The sequence below is a fragment of the Trichomycterus rosablanca genome, chromosome 1 (assembly GCF_030014385.1).
Source record: "Trichomycterus rosablanca isolate fTriRos1 chromosome 1, fTriRos1.hap1, whole genome shotgun sequence".
Lineage (NCBI taxonomy): Eukaryota > Metazoa > Chordata > Actinopteri > Siluriformes > Trichomycteridae > Trichomycterus > Trichomycterus rosablanca.
Window position 1 is genome coordinate 15,363,768 of NC_085988.1, and position 14,666 is coordinate 15,378,433.

Genomic DNA, 14,666 nt, shown 5'->3' on the forward strand with positions numbered 1-14,666 from the left:
ACGTCTATTTTGGAGGTGGTCCATAAAGAAGTAGGGACAGTCCTTAGCATCTGATCAGTCAGGTGGTGATCTGTGTGTTCTCGTCCATGGTGACGTGGGAGGGAAACCTGTTCATAATGTACATTGTCCACACACTTACAGTCAATTTTCCAATACTTACTGTCCTGAGTTCGTGACAGGTATGGAATGTCCGTCGGTGTATATGTCAGGGTCTGTGCAAGACATACCATAGGACCAAGGGATCTAGCTTCAAAACCTTTAGCCAACATCAAGGAGACATGTGGTGCCTGCGAGATGTCCGGATCCATTCTGAAGTATTCTTTCTGCTCCTGGTTTAGCTGCACCGCTGCTGCTACTCCCTCAGGTCCTAAGAAAATGGCTACACTACACAATTGGTTATTTAATCCTTCCATGTTTTGTTTCCATAAGTCATCGTAAAGGTCATCAGGGTCTCTGGTGTAGTACAAGGTACAATGGTATGGGTCTTGGGGCGGAACCGAGCAGGCTTGTGCCATCAACCAAGGTTTCCACATGTTAAATACATACATTAAATTGGATGTGTTACTTTGTTTGTCGGGTGCGATCAATTTAGCCCAATAGATGTCGCAGGACTGAGGTTTTAGCTCAGAAACAGGCTGCATTACACCAATTCTGGCCTCTGGAGGAGGCTCCTGGCCTGGTAAAACTAACTTTGTACCTTGTGGGGTACAATAGACAGTGGCCGACAACTTGCACAGTACATCTCTACCCAACAGACAAATAGGACAATTTGGGGAATATAAAAAAGAATGGGTTAGTCGTAGTTTTCCAATTTCCAGAACCATTGGGGTGGTGAAGTATTGGGTCTGCGTTGTTCCCGAGTATCCAACGGTGGTGATTGTGTTTGACGTAAGCGGAGGAATCCAATTGGGCTTACCAGTGATGACCGAAGCTGTAGCTCCAGTGTCAATCAAAAAGTCAAATTGCTCACCACCTACACCACAGGTGACAATTGGTTCTGGGAAAATGTCACGACCTGTGGTGGACACTGGGCAGCATCAGTAAGGGCCTCCGGAGTTTCCAGGGCCCTGGGGCTGGTAGGCGGGTGCTAGGGATTGATTTGGAATTTCGGGATGTGCTTGTGGTGTAGGTCCCTGTGTAAACCGCGGTTGCGGTGTCCCCGCAGGCTGGCTGGGGTAAGGACAATGTCTTGCCCAGTGGTTTGATTCACCACAGGTAAAACATCCTGTCCTATCTGGTCGTTTGTACTGGGGGTGTGGCCTACGTAAGCCTCCATAACTTCGCCTATTATGTGGGGTTGCCCATTGCTGTACAGGAGGGTTGGGACAATATTGTGGCTGGTACTGGTGCTGGTATTGGACAGGGGCAGATTGCTGTATGTACTGCTGTGGCCTCTGCGATGTTAACGGCTGGGCGGGAGTTGCGGTTTGGGCCGGCTGTACATTATTGTTAGTAAACGTCTCACTTACCACCAATTGCTTCTTTTTACTCTTGTTATCCATTTCTGCCAGTTCTAACTTAATCAGGCGTTGTTGCATATGTTGTAGTACGTCCACCTGCTCTGACTCCTTTTTATTATGTTTGGTGATGCAATGCACCACAATGGCTGTCCACTCGTCCTCTGGTTTATTTAACAGTCCTACTACATCGTCTAGTTTGTCCTGTATAGCAGTTGGGAGTGCTTTGACAACTTGCGTCTTAAATAACAATGAGTTTACTGAATTGTGGTCATGTCGCTCTCCCGTACACTGTCTCCAGGTTTTCTGAGCTCGCCTCAAAAATTCACCTCCCTCTTCACCCTTATTCATAGTCATGCCCTCTAACGCCTGTAGGTTCTTTTGTGTGGGGTACATGCTGCGTAATGCGTCCCAGACATCTCCTCTATGGCGTGACAAAGGGGTACGAGATGACAATGCGGTAGTTCCTAGCTGTGTTTCTATTCGCCCAAAGGGTTCCTTGTAATCCATCCTCAGCATTATGGCTCTAAGGTCGCCCATACATAAATTGTCAGCTGCGGTTAACTGTTCAAACTCCTCTATCCAAGGTTGGGCCCCTTTCATTAGGGGAGGTAAACTATTCACTAATGATTGCATATCGCGGTGAGACCATAGGACAAAAATCTGACTCCCGGAGGCAGTTTCAATTAGTGGGAGTTGCAGGTGTTTCCCGCTTCTTAGTCTGAGTCCGTCGTCAGGGTGGTTGATGGGCTGTTGATGCATTTTATCTAGCATATAATCGTCCTCTAGGTGTTCCGAGATTGCCGAATCAATGGGGTTCACAGGTGGTGGAGTAACAGTCATGGGAAGCGCCCTATAGTCTGTACTAGGGGATTTACGTGTTGCAGTGGGTATGGCTACAGGGTGAGTCCGTGTGACGGTCAATGTGGTGGGGTGACAGTCCTGCTGGTTTACTTGGGGGTATGTCATTGGGTGGGGGTCAGTTGATGTCAAATGATAACCAGTCACTGTTATCTGTTCAGGGGGTCCAGGTGGCTTGGATGTGGGGGATATGGTTGGGAGAGCTCGAAAAGAGGATCTGGTCTGGTCAGAGCCTACAATATCTTGTTCCGACTCACCACAATCACTACGATTGCCTTGAGGTGAGTGTGTAGGTACCTGTTCGGGGAATCTTACCGTGTTATTTTCAGGTCTCTGTCGTTTTGTGCCAGTTGGTGACTGTTGTAGATCAGTCAGTCTATCTATGGTTTGTTTGTGTTTCTGTCTTAGGTTAGCCATCTCGGCGTTTAAGTCGTCCAACATGGCCAAGTGTACACTTAACTGCCCTCCGGTCACTACCATCGTAGTCTCTTGGGCTTCCGGACGGTGATGTGTGGGTGAAGCAACATCCTGCTTGGTAGGGTCCGAATGCTCCCCATTCCTTAGCGACATCTGCTGGAGAGCTTTCAACATATTATTTGCATTTTCATATGGAGGAGGGGCCTTGGGCAGGGGTATTGCACCAGAATCCAAAGCGGCTGGATCAGGGACTGGTAATTTAGGTTGAGGTGTGTCAACGTTTGGAGCCACAAGGCCTTTGTTCATTTCCCTATCTGCTTTGCTTATTACAATTTTCATATGTTGCAAACATACCTTAGTTCTAGCTAATTGGTCTTGCAGTTTTATCAACTGTCGCCTGTATGCTAATGACTTCAGTAGCCCTCCTTGATCTAATCTCTCCTGTTGTACCCCAACTTCTCCCTGCTGGTATTCCAAAATTTTTAATCTCTGTGCAGCTGGAGGAACAGGCTCACTTGAAATTGGATACAATCCCCTAGTTACCCAACTATGAAATAATTTTTTATATTTCTCCCCTTCCTTGTCTCTACCTTTTGTTGGAGTGGTGTCTTTAATCCTATTAATAACTACCTGCTGCAATTGTCCTGCTGTTAGATCTCCCATTTTAGGTTACACTACTGTTATTTATTGTTAACAGGGCAGTTAAAGTCAAACACAAGTGTGATGGACTGTATAAAGTGTCAAGCTAAAAGGCAACACACACCAAGTTATTCACCTGAGGAGGAAATGGTCTTACTCAGAGGTGGGGAGTCGCAGATGATGTTAGTCACTCGTGACGTCACTTTAGCTCTGCCTCTTGAGGGTCGTCCAGGGCTTCCTGGTGGGATTCCTCCAATTCACTACTTACTGCAAAAGGGACCACATACAGTATTTCTAAAGTTTATCATCAACATTTGCAATGGAAGCCTTTAAACTTTTTGGATCACGTAGCCACGTGTTTCCTAACTCCACAACCCCCACACTAGGGTTGGATGATATGGCTAAAATTTATATCACGATATGATTCCTAGTTTCGGTCGACACGACACAATTCCGACATTGACACGAACAACACAAATCTCAGAAAAACTGCCAAAAACAACAACATTGAAAAGCCTCACTTGCAAACCTTTGAACCTTGCAACAGTCTACGAAATCTCACCCTTCACAACTACACAATATTTTAGAAACAGTAGTATAATAGCTTTTACCTTTTACTTGTATTCAGCATTTGTATACAGAGAAAAACACGACATCACTCTCAAATAAACATAAGCTTTGACAATATATAATCTAATATATTACCATATGTCCTAATCAGAGGTGGAAAGAGTACCAAAAAATTTTATTCAAGTAGAAGTACTATTACTTTAATGAATCTTTACTTAATTACAAGTAAAGTTACTACTCTAAAAATCTACTCAAGTAAAAAGTAGAAAGTAACTCATTTAAAACGTACTCAGAACAAACAGCAAGGGGGGGGGGGGTCTCTTCGGTGTAATGCAAACAGGAGTGGATACAAACCTCACAACCGTAGTCTTTAATTCAGATGCAATAGAAGAAACATTGTCCTTAACTCAAATGCAATAGAAGAAACATGTTGATGCAACAATTAAAACAGTTAGGGATGTGTAATGTGTCATTTCAAATGACATAAAGCTTTTTCAAACTGTATAATCACTAGCGATGTGTCGTAAAATGATTCGAATCTATGAACCGGCTCTTCTAACCGAAACAAAGGAACCGACTCTTCCAGGAGTCATTATGTAAATGTACGGCTCCCTAAAAGGAACTGAGACAAAAGACTCGACTCCCTGTCGCAAAACTCACTGGATTCGTTCAGACGCCACCCACATTAAAGCACACTTAATAAGGTACCATAACAAATACTTCATCTTAACTCAGTTATCTTAAGATTATATAATTAAATTAAATTATAAAATTAACTGCAGCACTTACCCAATCCAGGCATACAAAGACAAAACGGCCGTTGAACAAACATAACACGCTGCGCACATAGAGCCAAAATGGCCGACGGACAGAAATAACACGCTGCCCATTCAGAGCCAAAATGGTGGATAGACAGAAAACCACGCTGCGTTCCCAAGACCAAAATGGCGGATAGACAGAAAACCACGCTGCGTTCCCAAGACCAAAATGGCGGATAGACGGGAAACCACGCTGCGTTCCCAAGACAAAAATGGCGGATAGACAGAAAACCACGCTGCGTTCCCAAGACCAAAATGGTGGATAGACGGGAAACCACGCTGCGTTCCCAAGACAAAAATGGCGGATAGACGGGAAACCACGCTGCGTTCCCAAGACAAAAATGGCGCCGACGAACAAAAGAAACCACGTTGCGCATCCAGAGCCAAAATAACACAAAACACACACACGGTTTCACCCGCGGTTCACAGACAAACATACACAGAGACTTACTGACAAACAAAACTCCTGATGTACTATTTTTCGAACCGAATTTAGAATTTAGAATAATCAAATTACTCGAGCCCCGTTGCCAAAACAGACGAGCCCGAATTTAGCATAATCTTATAGATCGAATCCCGTTCCCAGAACCAAAAGATTCTTTCAAGATTAAACGGCGCTCCGTTACCCAAACAGACAAGCCCGTATAACAGACAAGCCCGTATTTATTACAATCTTATTATTCAAGCCCCGCTACCAAAACCGACAGGCTCTCCTTTTAAGATTTGTAACAATCGAATTAACCGAATCCCGTTACCCAAACAGACGGATTCGTTAGAATTTAGAACACGCTTCTTAATCGAATCCCGTTACCCAAACAGACAGATTCTTTTAAGATGTGTAACAATCGAATTAGGCGAATCCCGTTGCCCAAACAGACGGATTCTCCTTGCATTCCAATGGTGTTCCCGGGCCCAGCCCAGTCTAACACAATGGCGCCCTGTACAGTTTATTTAGACCGGTCTGGTTCAAATTCAGCAATCAGGACACATACATTTTTAGTTCCAGCATATATTCACAGTTTTAAACTATCTAATAATACTTTAGTAATTTAATCAGACACTTACGGATTCCAAGACTCAATTTCATACTCAATACGCTAAATAATAAATGCAGCTAATATATATACAGAGAACATCTGTTTACCTTGTATAGGCGCGCCTTGTACTGAGTACAAAAGATCCTCGGAATCTCGGTCTTTAGCTCAGTCAGCTGAATCAATTTGATGCTACTTCAGGTTTCTACGACCGTCCTCTGCTACCATCTGTTAAGACGAATCTTTTTGTCGAGAGACCTTGAAGAAGCAGTCGGATAATTCCAGAAAGTACTCTTTAAAACACTTTATTAAGTGTACAAAACGATCTGTGAATATATGTCAGAGCTAAGCCGATCGACGCTCCTTTCTCCTGCAATCCAAAACACAACCACCAAAGAAAAGAGCCCCGGCGTCCGAGCGTGCCCTTCTTTTAAACTAGTCTAGGCTCCTCCTCCGCCGCTGCTGTTGGACCCAATGAAATGTGCTAAAAAGCCCAGGGCTCCGCCTCCCCCCCCCCCTCGATAGGAGTCAGGGAGGGAGCCTGGCCGGCGCCATGTTGAACAGAGGGAGCATGCTCGGCGCCATTTTGAACAAAGGGAGCACGTGGGTAAATGCCGGAACACTTCCCATATTAAATGTACGTTTTTAAGTTCCGAAAATCCTAACACTACACACCGGCTGAAATGGCGTTAGGACACAAGCTAAAGGGACCGTTAGAACGCCTTGCACAAAGACCACCCAACCCTGACCAGCCAGCTTATGAACTTGTGCAGCGACAACAGACTCTGCTTAATAGAGTTAAAGCCAGCATGGATAAGGCACAGGCCCGACAAGCAAAATATTACAACCTGCGCCGCGAAAAGGAACAGTACCAAGAAGGCGAACTTGTCTGGGTACGTACTCATCCACTGTCTCGGGCAGGGGACGCATTTATGGCCAAGCTAGCTCCCAAATGGCAAGGGCCAGCCAAAGTCATTAAACAACTAAACCCTGTTAACTACAAAATAGCTATGCTAAACGCACTAGATCAACATGGTACATATCATGTTGAAAATATTAAAAGATATTATGGCTTAGTGAAGCCTTAAACAAAGGGGGAGGTATGTAACAGTTGTTACTGCCAATTCCCAACCCCGACCACTAAGTGGCAGTAATTTTTTTAGAAGGGCAATTCTCAACCTAAAAGGGGAACCATGTGGTAATGGAGATGGTTTGGAGAAGCACCACATTGTAATGTGCTGTGCTAAGGAACCTTATTGAGGAACTTGTTTGTTCTAAAGCTCAATGTAAGTTGTTTGTTACTTTTGTTTATATATTTAACCAAACTTTATGCAAGTGTTGCTAATAGAAAGTTTGTACTGTTTTCTTTTTCAGAAGGTTTTTTTTTTTTTTTTTTGTTACAGAACAACTTTGTTTGTTTAATAGCAAATGTATGTGTATAAAATTGTTTGAACGATGATGCAGTCACAAAACAATGGTTACAAAAAGCAGTCTACGTCTGGCACCAAGCATCTTCTCTTTCTTTTGTTTTCTTCCCTCTGTCTGCTCGACACGCCGCTCCTCTCTTGTCTGCACTTGGTGCTGTTTATAGTTATTCTGATGAACCATTTGCGTTTTCTCTGGTGCAGTAGTTTAAGTTGGAAAAGGCTTCAGCTTACCTTTAAGTCAAATGTTTTCTTCTTGTTGGTCCCTGGGGTATCAGAGCCACTGAAGATAAATGGATTAATTCCTGTACCAGGTGTTCTGGACATCCGAGCTGAAGTCTTCAACAAAGAACGTTTGTGCTCATTATCCAGAGTGCCCCGAGAAAACCTGACGATTTTCTTGGTTGAGATAGTAGGTTTGAAGAGTGCGGACTTCAGTGCTGGACGCTTGGCTGACTGCTTCTGCTGTTGTGGTGAGGGTGGTCCGGGTGTTGGGGATGATGCGGGACGTTGCCGGGTAGAAGGTGCATTCTCAGAGCCTTCCAGTTCAAAATGCTGCTTTACTGCTCTCAGCAACTTAACAGCCTTCATGTTGGCTTTCAAGCCAACACTTTGGCTAATTGTTGCAAATCTGCATATTTAAGCAAATCTAAATCCATCCCTGACCGCCATTGCACCACGCTAAAACCACAGCCAAAATGAAAACAGTACAAACTTTCTATTAGCAACACTTGCATAAAGTTTGGTTAAATATATAAACAAAAGTAACAAACAACTTACATTGAGCTTTAGAACAAACAAGTTCCTCAATAAGGTTCCTTAGATAAGATAACCACCGTTATTGGGACCGATGGATTCCGGAATTCAGATTTGCAATAAATTCTGCATGGCACGAAAGCACTAACTACACACCGGCTGAAATGGCGTTAGGACACAAGCTAAAGGGACCGTTAGAACGCCTTGCACAAAGACCACCCAACCCTGACCAGCCAGCTTATGAACTTTTGCAGCGACAACAGACTCTGCTTAATAGAGTTAAAGCCAGCATGGATAAGGCACAGGCCCGACAAGCAAAATATTACAACCTGCGCCGCGAAAAGGAACAGTACCAAGAAGGCGAACTTGTCTGGGTACGTACTCATCCACTGTCTCGGGCAGGGGACGCATTTATGGCCAAGCTAGCTCCCAAATGGCAAGGGCCAGCCAAAGTCATTAAACAACTAAACCCTGTTAACTACAAAATAGCTATGCTAAACGCACTAGATCAACATGGTACATATCATGTTGAAAATATTAAAAGATATTATGGCTTAGTGAAGCCTTAAACAAAGGGGGAGGTATGTAACAGTTGTTACTGCCAATTCCCAACCCCGACCACTAAGTGGCAGTAATTTTTTTAGAAGGGCAATTCTTAACCTAAAAGGGGAACCATGTGGTAATGGAGATGGTTTGGAGAAGCACTACATTACAATTGTAGCACCACATTGTAAGACCACATTATTAAGATGGCGCTGGTGTGTTGTGTGGCTTGCCGTCGACTTTTTTCGGTTTTTTGGTTGATTGCGCCATGCGCGTGTATGTTTATAAACTCTGTCTGTTCCATTATAGTTTATGATCGACAAGCTCTTTTCACAATCAGAAATGGATTTATGGATTTTCTTAACAAACCGTCTGGGGTTCAGAGGTATGATTGTCACCCACATTTCATCCCGTCGATTCCCGATTGTGTGCAAACGCTGTTATGCTGCGTACCTGAGCGGGTCAGGCGCAAAAGGCGGCGTGGAAGACGCGCAGGTCTCCGCGTCCGAGTGAGGATGGCACTAAGGTCTTCGGATTACATCCAAGCAAAACAGATTCTTGGTTCTGGATCGGAATGGAGTCTGTTTCTACACCGAAGATCTGGCGAACGGAGTACCTCACATCGGCAGGTATTTCCAGTTCTACCGGATCCGAGTACGCCAGTGCGGATTATCCGGACTAGGTTGTACCTGGGCTGTGGACGTCGTGTGTGCCTCCAAAATCTCAGGCAGCTGGATCGGACACCTTGGCATGTCGGCAAATCGGTGGCTTCAAAGATGGCCTTGGTTAATGCAAGATCCATCTCCAACAAGACCTTCATATTAAAGGACTTCTTCATTTCTAAAGATCTGGATTTTTTATTTGTAACTGAGACCTGGCTCAGTGTAGGTGAGTCAAGCCAACTCATCGAGCTCTGTCCAGCTCATTGTACTTTTTCCAGCACTCCTAGATCTACTGGACGAGGCGGTGGAGTGGCTGTGGTTTTCAAAAATGAGTTTAAATGTCATGTGCCATCTGTTCAGTCGTTTGCAAGTTTTGAAGTTCAATTATTAATGATTGAGTCATTTAAGCCTTCTCTTTGTGCCTTGGTATACAGACCCCCTAAACTTAATAACTCCTTTCTAGCTGATTTTGCAGAATTTTTGTCAATCATTTTGCCAACAACTGACCGGTTATTGATTCTGGGTGATTTTAATATTCATGTCTGCTGCCCAACAAAACCTATGGTAAATGATTTTAGAAATCTTCTTGACTCTTTTAATCTTACTCAATGTGTAGATGGCCCTACTCATGTACAAGGCCACACTTTAGACCTAATTCTCTCTTTTGGACTGACTCTACAGAATATTCAACTTGAGGATGCGACTTTTTCTGATCATAGGCCAATTGTATTTAACGCAATATTACCTGAACAAATCTTGCATACAAAGGTACCCAGTTATTCTTTTCGGCAAATAAATTCTCTTACTGTTTCACTTTTTTCAGAAGCATATTTGAAGAGTCCTGAAATGAGTCGTATGGAGACACTGTCCCCTCAAGTTGATGTGGATGAACTAATATCTTTGTTTTATTCTTCTTGCACTACTATTCTTGATTCTGTTGCTCCCTTTAAAACCAGACAGAGCAAACCCAGATCTCAGCCTTGGTTAACTAACTCTACCCAGACCCTTAGGCGTAAATGTAGATGTGTGGAACGAAAATGGAAAAAAGACAAGCTGCAGGTTTCTTTAGATATTTTAAAACATTGTCTGACTGATTTTCAAAATGCTGCAAAAGCAGACAGGGAAAAATATTTCTCAGAAATTGTAGCAAAAAATCATCATAGACCTAAAGTTTTATTTAACTCTTTAAATGCTGTTTTAAAGGCCCCATCTGTCACTCTTGTTGAATCAACCAAAAATTGTGAGGATTTTTTGAAAAAATTTTTTGACAAGATTGAAAATATTAGGTTGAATATAAATCCTTCCGGAATTGACTGTTCAATGGAGTTATTAGGTTCCACTGTTTTCAATCAGTTTGAACCAATTTCTCTTTCATTTGTCAAAGACACGGTTTCCCATATGAAAACCTCGGTGTCTCCTTGTGATATCATTCCTACTTGCCTTGTAAAAAAGGCAATAGATATAATAGGACCCGGTATTGTGACAATTATTAATACAAGTCTATCCTCAGGCAGTGTTCCTATTTGCTGTAAGCATGCTGTTGTCCAACCGCTTTTAAAAAAACATAATCTTAATCCGAGCATTCTGAGTATTTTCGTCCCATTTCTAAATTGAGTTTTCTTTCTAAAATACTTGAAAAATCAGTCCTTTGGCAACTGACATCACACTTAACAGAAAACAATATTTTTGAAAAATTTCAATCTGGTTTTAAAGCACTGCACAGCACAGAGTCTGCGTTGTTAAGGGTGATAAATGACTTATTGTTGGCTAGCGACTCAGGGAATTGTGCAGTATTGCTTCTCTTAGATCTTAGTGCCGCCTTCGACACTATTGACCATTGCATTCTACTTGAACGCCTTGAGTATATGGTTGGTATACAGAGAACTGTTCTAGATTGGTTTAGATCTTATCTGAGAAATAGGACTTTTAAGATAAATATTGGAAATTGTTTTTCAACTACCGCCAACCTGAGATATGGGGTCCCTCAAGGTTCCATTTTAGGGCCAGCCCTTTTTTCATTATACATGCTTCCTCTTGGTAATATTATTAGGAAATATAGTATACCATTTCATTGTTTTGCAGACGACACCCAGATCTACTTGCCCATTAAACCAAGTGACCCTTCAGCCGTAAATTGTCTCAGTGAATGCCTAAATGAGATAAAATCATGGATGGCCAAAAATTTTCTTCAACTAAATGAACAGAAATCAGAAATTCTTTTATTTGGCCCCACTAAAGCTACTGAATCAGTATCTCAAAAATTGAACAATTTGGCAAGTTGTGTAAAGAACAGTATCAAAAACGTTGGTGTTATCATTGACCGAGATTTCAGTTTTGACAAACAAGTTAATTCTGTTGTAAGGAGTAGCTTTTTCCAGCTTAGAGAAATGTCAAAAATAAAGCCTTTTCTCTCTTTTCAAGCCCAGGAACAAATTATTCATGCTTTTCATGCTTTTATATCATCACGTTTAGATTACTGTAATTCATTGCACTTGGGCATAAATAGAACCTCTTTGGCTCGACTACAGTTGGTACAAAATGCAGCGGCGAGAATGCTGACAGGCACTAAGAAAAGGGACCACATCACTCCGATCTTAGCCTCACTGCATTGGCTTCCTGTCTATTTCAGAATACATTTTAAAATTGTATTATTTGTTTTTAAAGCATTACATGGGAAAGCACCATCTTATATAAATGACTTACTCTGCCCTTATTCAGCTCCACGGTCTCTGAGATCTGACCAATTATTGTTGGCTGTTCCTCGTTCTCGGCTGAAGCCGAGAGGTGATCGAGCTTTTTCAGTTGCAGCTCCCAGACTATGGAACAGTCTTCCCTTTGACATTAGATCTGCCCCGTCCCTTACAACTTTTAAGTCTAGACTTAAAACCTATCTTTTTACTTTAGCTTTTTAAATTTTTTGAATATGCTGTATGTTTATGTGGTTTATGTTGCAAATGATTTTCTTTTACCTTTATTTTATCATTGTGTACAGCACTTTGGTCGACTTGTCGTGTTAAATGTGCTATAGAAATAAACTTACTTACTTACTTACTTACTTACTGTGCTAAGGAACCTTATTGAGGAACTTGTTTGTTCTAAAGCTCAATGTAAGTTGTTTGTTACTTTTGTTTATATATTTAACCAAACTTTATGCAAGTGTTGCTAATAGAAAGTTTGTACTGTTTTCTTTTTCAGAAGGTTTTTTTTTATTTTTTTTTATTTTTTTTTTATTTTTTTATTTTTTTGTTACAGAACAACTTTGTTTGTTTAATAGCAAATGTATGTGTATAAAATTGTTCGAACGATGATGGTCACAAAACAATGGTTACAAAAAGCAGTCTACGTCTGGCACCAAGCATCTTCTCTTTCTTTTGTTTTCTTCCCTCTGTCTGCTCGACACGCCTCTCCTCTCTTGTCTGCACTTGGTGCTGTTTATAGTTATTCTGATGAACCATTTGCGTTTTCTCTGGTGCAGTAGTTTGAGTTGGAAAAGGCTTCAGCTTACCTTTAAGTCAAATGTTTTCTTCTTGTTGGTCCCTGGGGTATCAGAGCCACTGAAGATAAATGGATTAATTCCTGTACCAGGTGTTCTGGACATCCGAGCTGAAGTCTTCAACAAAGAACGTTTGTGCTCATTATCCAGAGTGCCCCGAGAAAACCTGACGATTTTCTTGGTTGAGATAGTAGGTTTGAAGAGTGCGGACTTCAGTGCTGGACGCTTGGCTGACTGCTTCTGCTGTTGTGGTGAGGGTGGTCCGGGTGTTGAGGATGATGCGGGACGTTGCCGGGTAGAAGGTGCATTCTCAGAGCCTTCCAGTTCAAAATGCTGCTTTACTGCTCTCAGCAACTTAACAGCCTTCATGTTGGCTTTCAAGCCAACACTTTTGGCTAATTGTTGCAAATCTGCATATTTAAGCAAATCTAAATCCATCCCTGACCGCCATTGCACCACGCTAAAACCACAGCCAAAATGAAAACAGTACAAACTTTCTATTAGCAACACTTGCATAAAGTTTGGTTAAATATATAAACAAAAGTAACAAACAACTTACATTGAGCTTTAGAACAAACAAGTTCCTCAATAAGGTTCCTTAGATAAGATAACCACCGTTATTGGGACCGATGGATTCCGGAATTTAGATTTGCAATAAATTCTGCATGGCACGAAAGCACTAACTACACACCGGCTGAAATGGCGTTAGGACACAAGCTAAAGGGACCGTTAGAACGCCTTGCACAAAGACCACCCAACCCTGACCAGCCAGCTTATGAACTTTTGCAGCGACAACAGACTCTGCTTAATAGAGTTAAAGCCAGCATGGATAAGGCACAGGCCCGACAAGCAAAGTATAACAACCTGCGCCGCAAGAAAGAACAGTACCAAGAAGGCGAACTTGTCTGGGTACGTTCTCATCCACTGTCTCGGGCAGGGGACGCATTTATGGCCAAGCTAGCTCCCAAATGGCAAGGGCCAGCCAAAGTCATTAAACAACTAAACCCTGTTAACTACAAAATAGCTATGCTAAACGCACTAGATCAACATGGTACATATCATGTTCAAAATATTAAAAGATATTATGGCTTAGTGAATTCTTAAACAAAGGGGGAGGTATGTAACAGTTGTTACTGCCAATTCCCAACCCCGACCACTAAGTGGCAGTAATCTTATTAGAAGGGCAATTCTCAACCTAAAAGGGGAACCATGTGGTAATGGAGATGGTTTGGAGAAGCACCACATTGTAATGTGCTGTGCTAAGGAACCTTATTGAGGAACTTGTTTGTTCTAAAGCTCAATGTAAGTTGTTTGTTACTTTTGTTTATATATTTAACCAAACTTCATGCAAGTGTTGCTAATAGAAAGTTTGTACTGTTTTCTTTTTCAGAAGGTTTTTTTTATTTCTTCATTCTGGTCTGGAAGATTATCTTTGTCTCTATTCAATTGTTGTAAATGTTTGTGTCTTGAATCAACAACTTGCTGGTTGGATGGACTGTGGGAAACAAGCCCAGTATTCACAAACTAACTGGAAAGGATTTCATCTTGTATTGGACCCAACAAGGACTTCTATAGACTCTTGATGAAATTAATTATATCTACAAAGGCCCGGTGAGATCTATCTAATTATTAAATTATGGACTGAAAGACTCAATGAACTCTTCCAAGACTTATATTCAATGAATGGACTTTATAGTGGCATTTGAGATTATGATTTGTGTTTTTCATATGTTCTGATTTTGATGTTTAGTAAAATGAGTTAAAGCACTCTTGGTGGATGGTACCCTGATTTAAAAATATGATAACGAGTTTATAAAAAGAAAAAATCGTTACAAGTGGTGGGGCTTGAACCGGCAACATTTTGGTTACTAGTCCAGTACCTTAAACACCAGGCTACAACTGCCCTGACTTTGACTGGCCTGCAATTATACAGCCCCATACACAGTAGGGTTCGATGCACTGTGTGCTGTAAAACATTCACCTCATCCTCAG

At 42.0% G+C, this 14,666-nt stretch overlaps 1 long non-coding RNA gene across 1 annotated transcript; it reads left to right on the top strand.

Annotated features, from left to right (window-relative positions):
* Positions 1-13,505: 13,505 nt before the first annotated feature.
* Positions 13,506-14,441, top strand: LOC134319086 (uncharacterized). The gene is made up of 2 exons (XR_010013461.1): positions 13,506-13,976; positions 14,065-14,441. It is a non-coding gene; the product is annotated as an uncharacterized LOC134319086 (long non-coding RNA).
* The last annotated feature ends 225 nt before the right edge of the window (positions 14,442-14,666 follow it).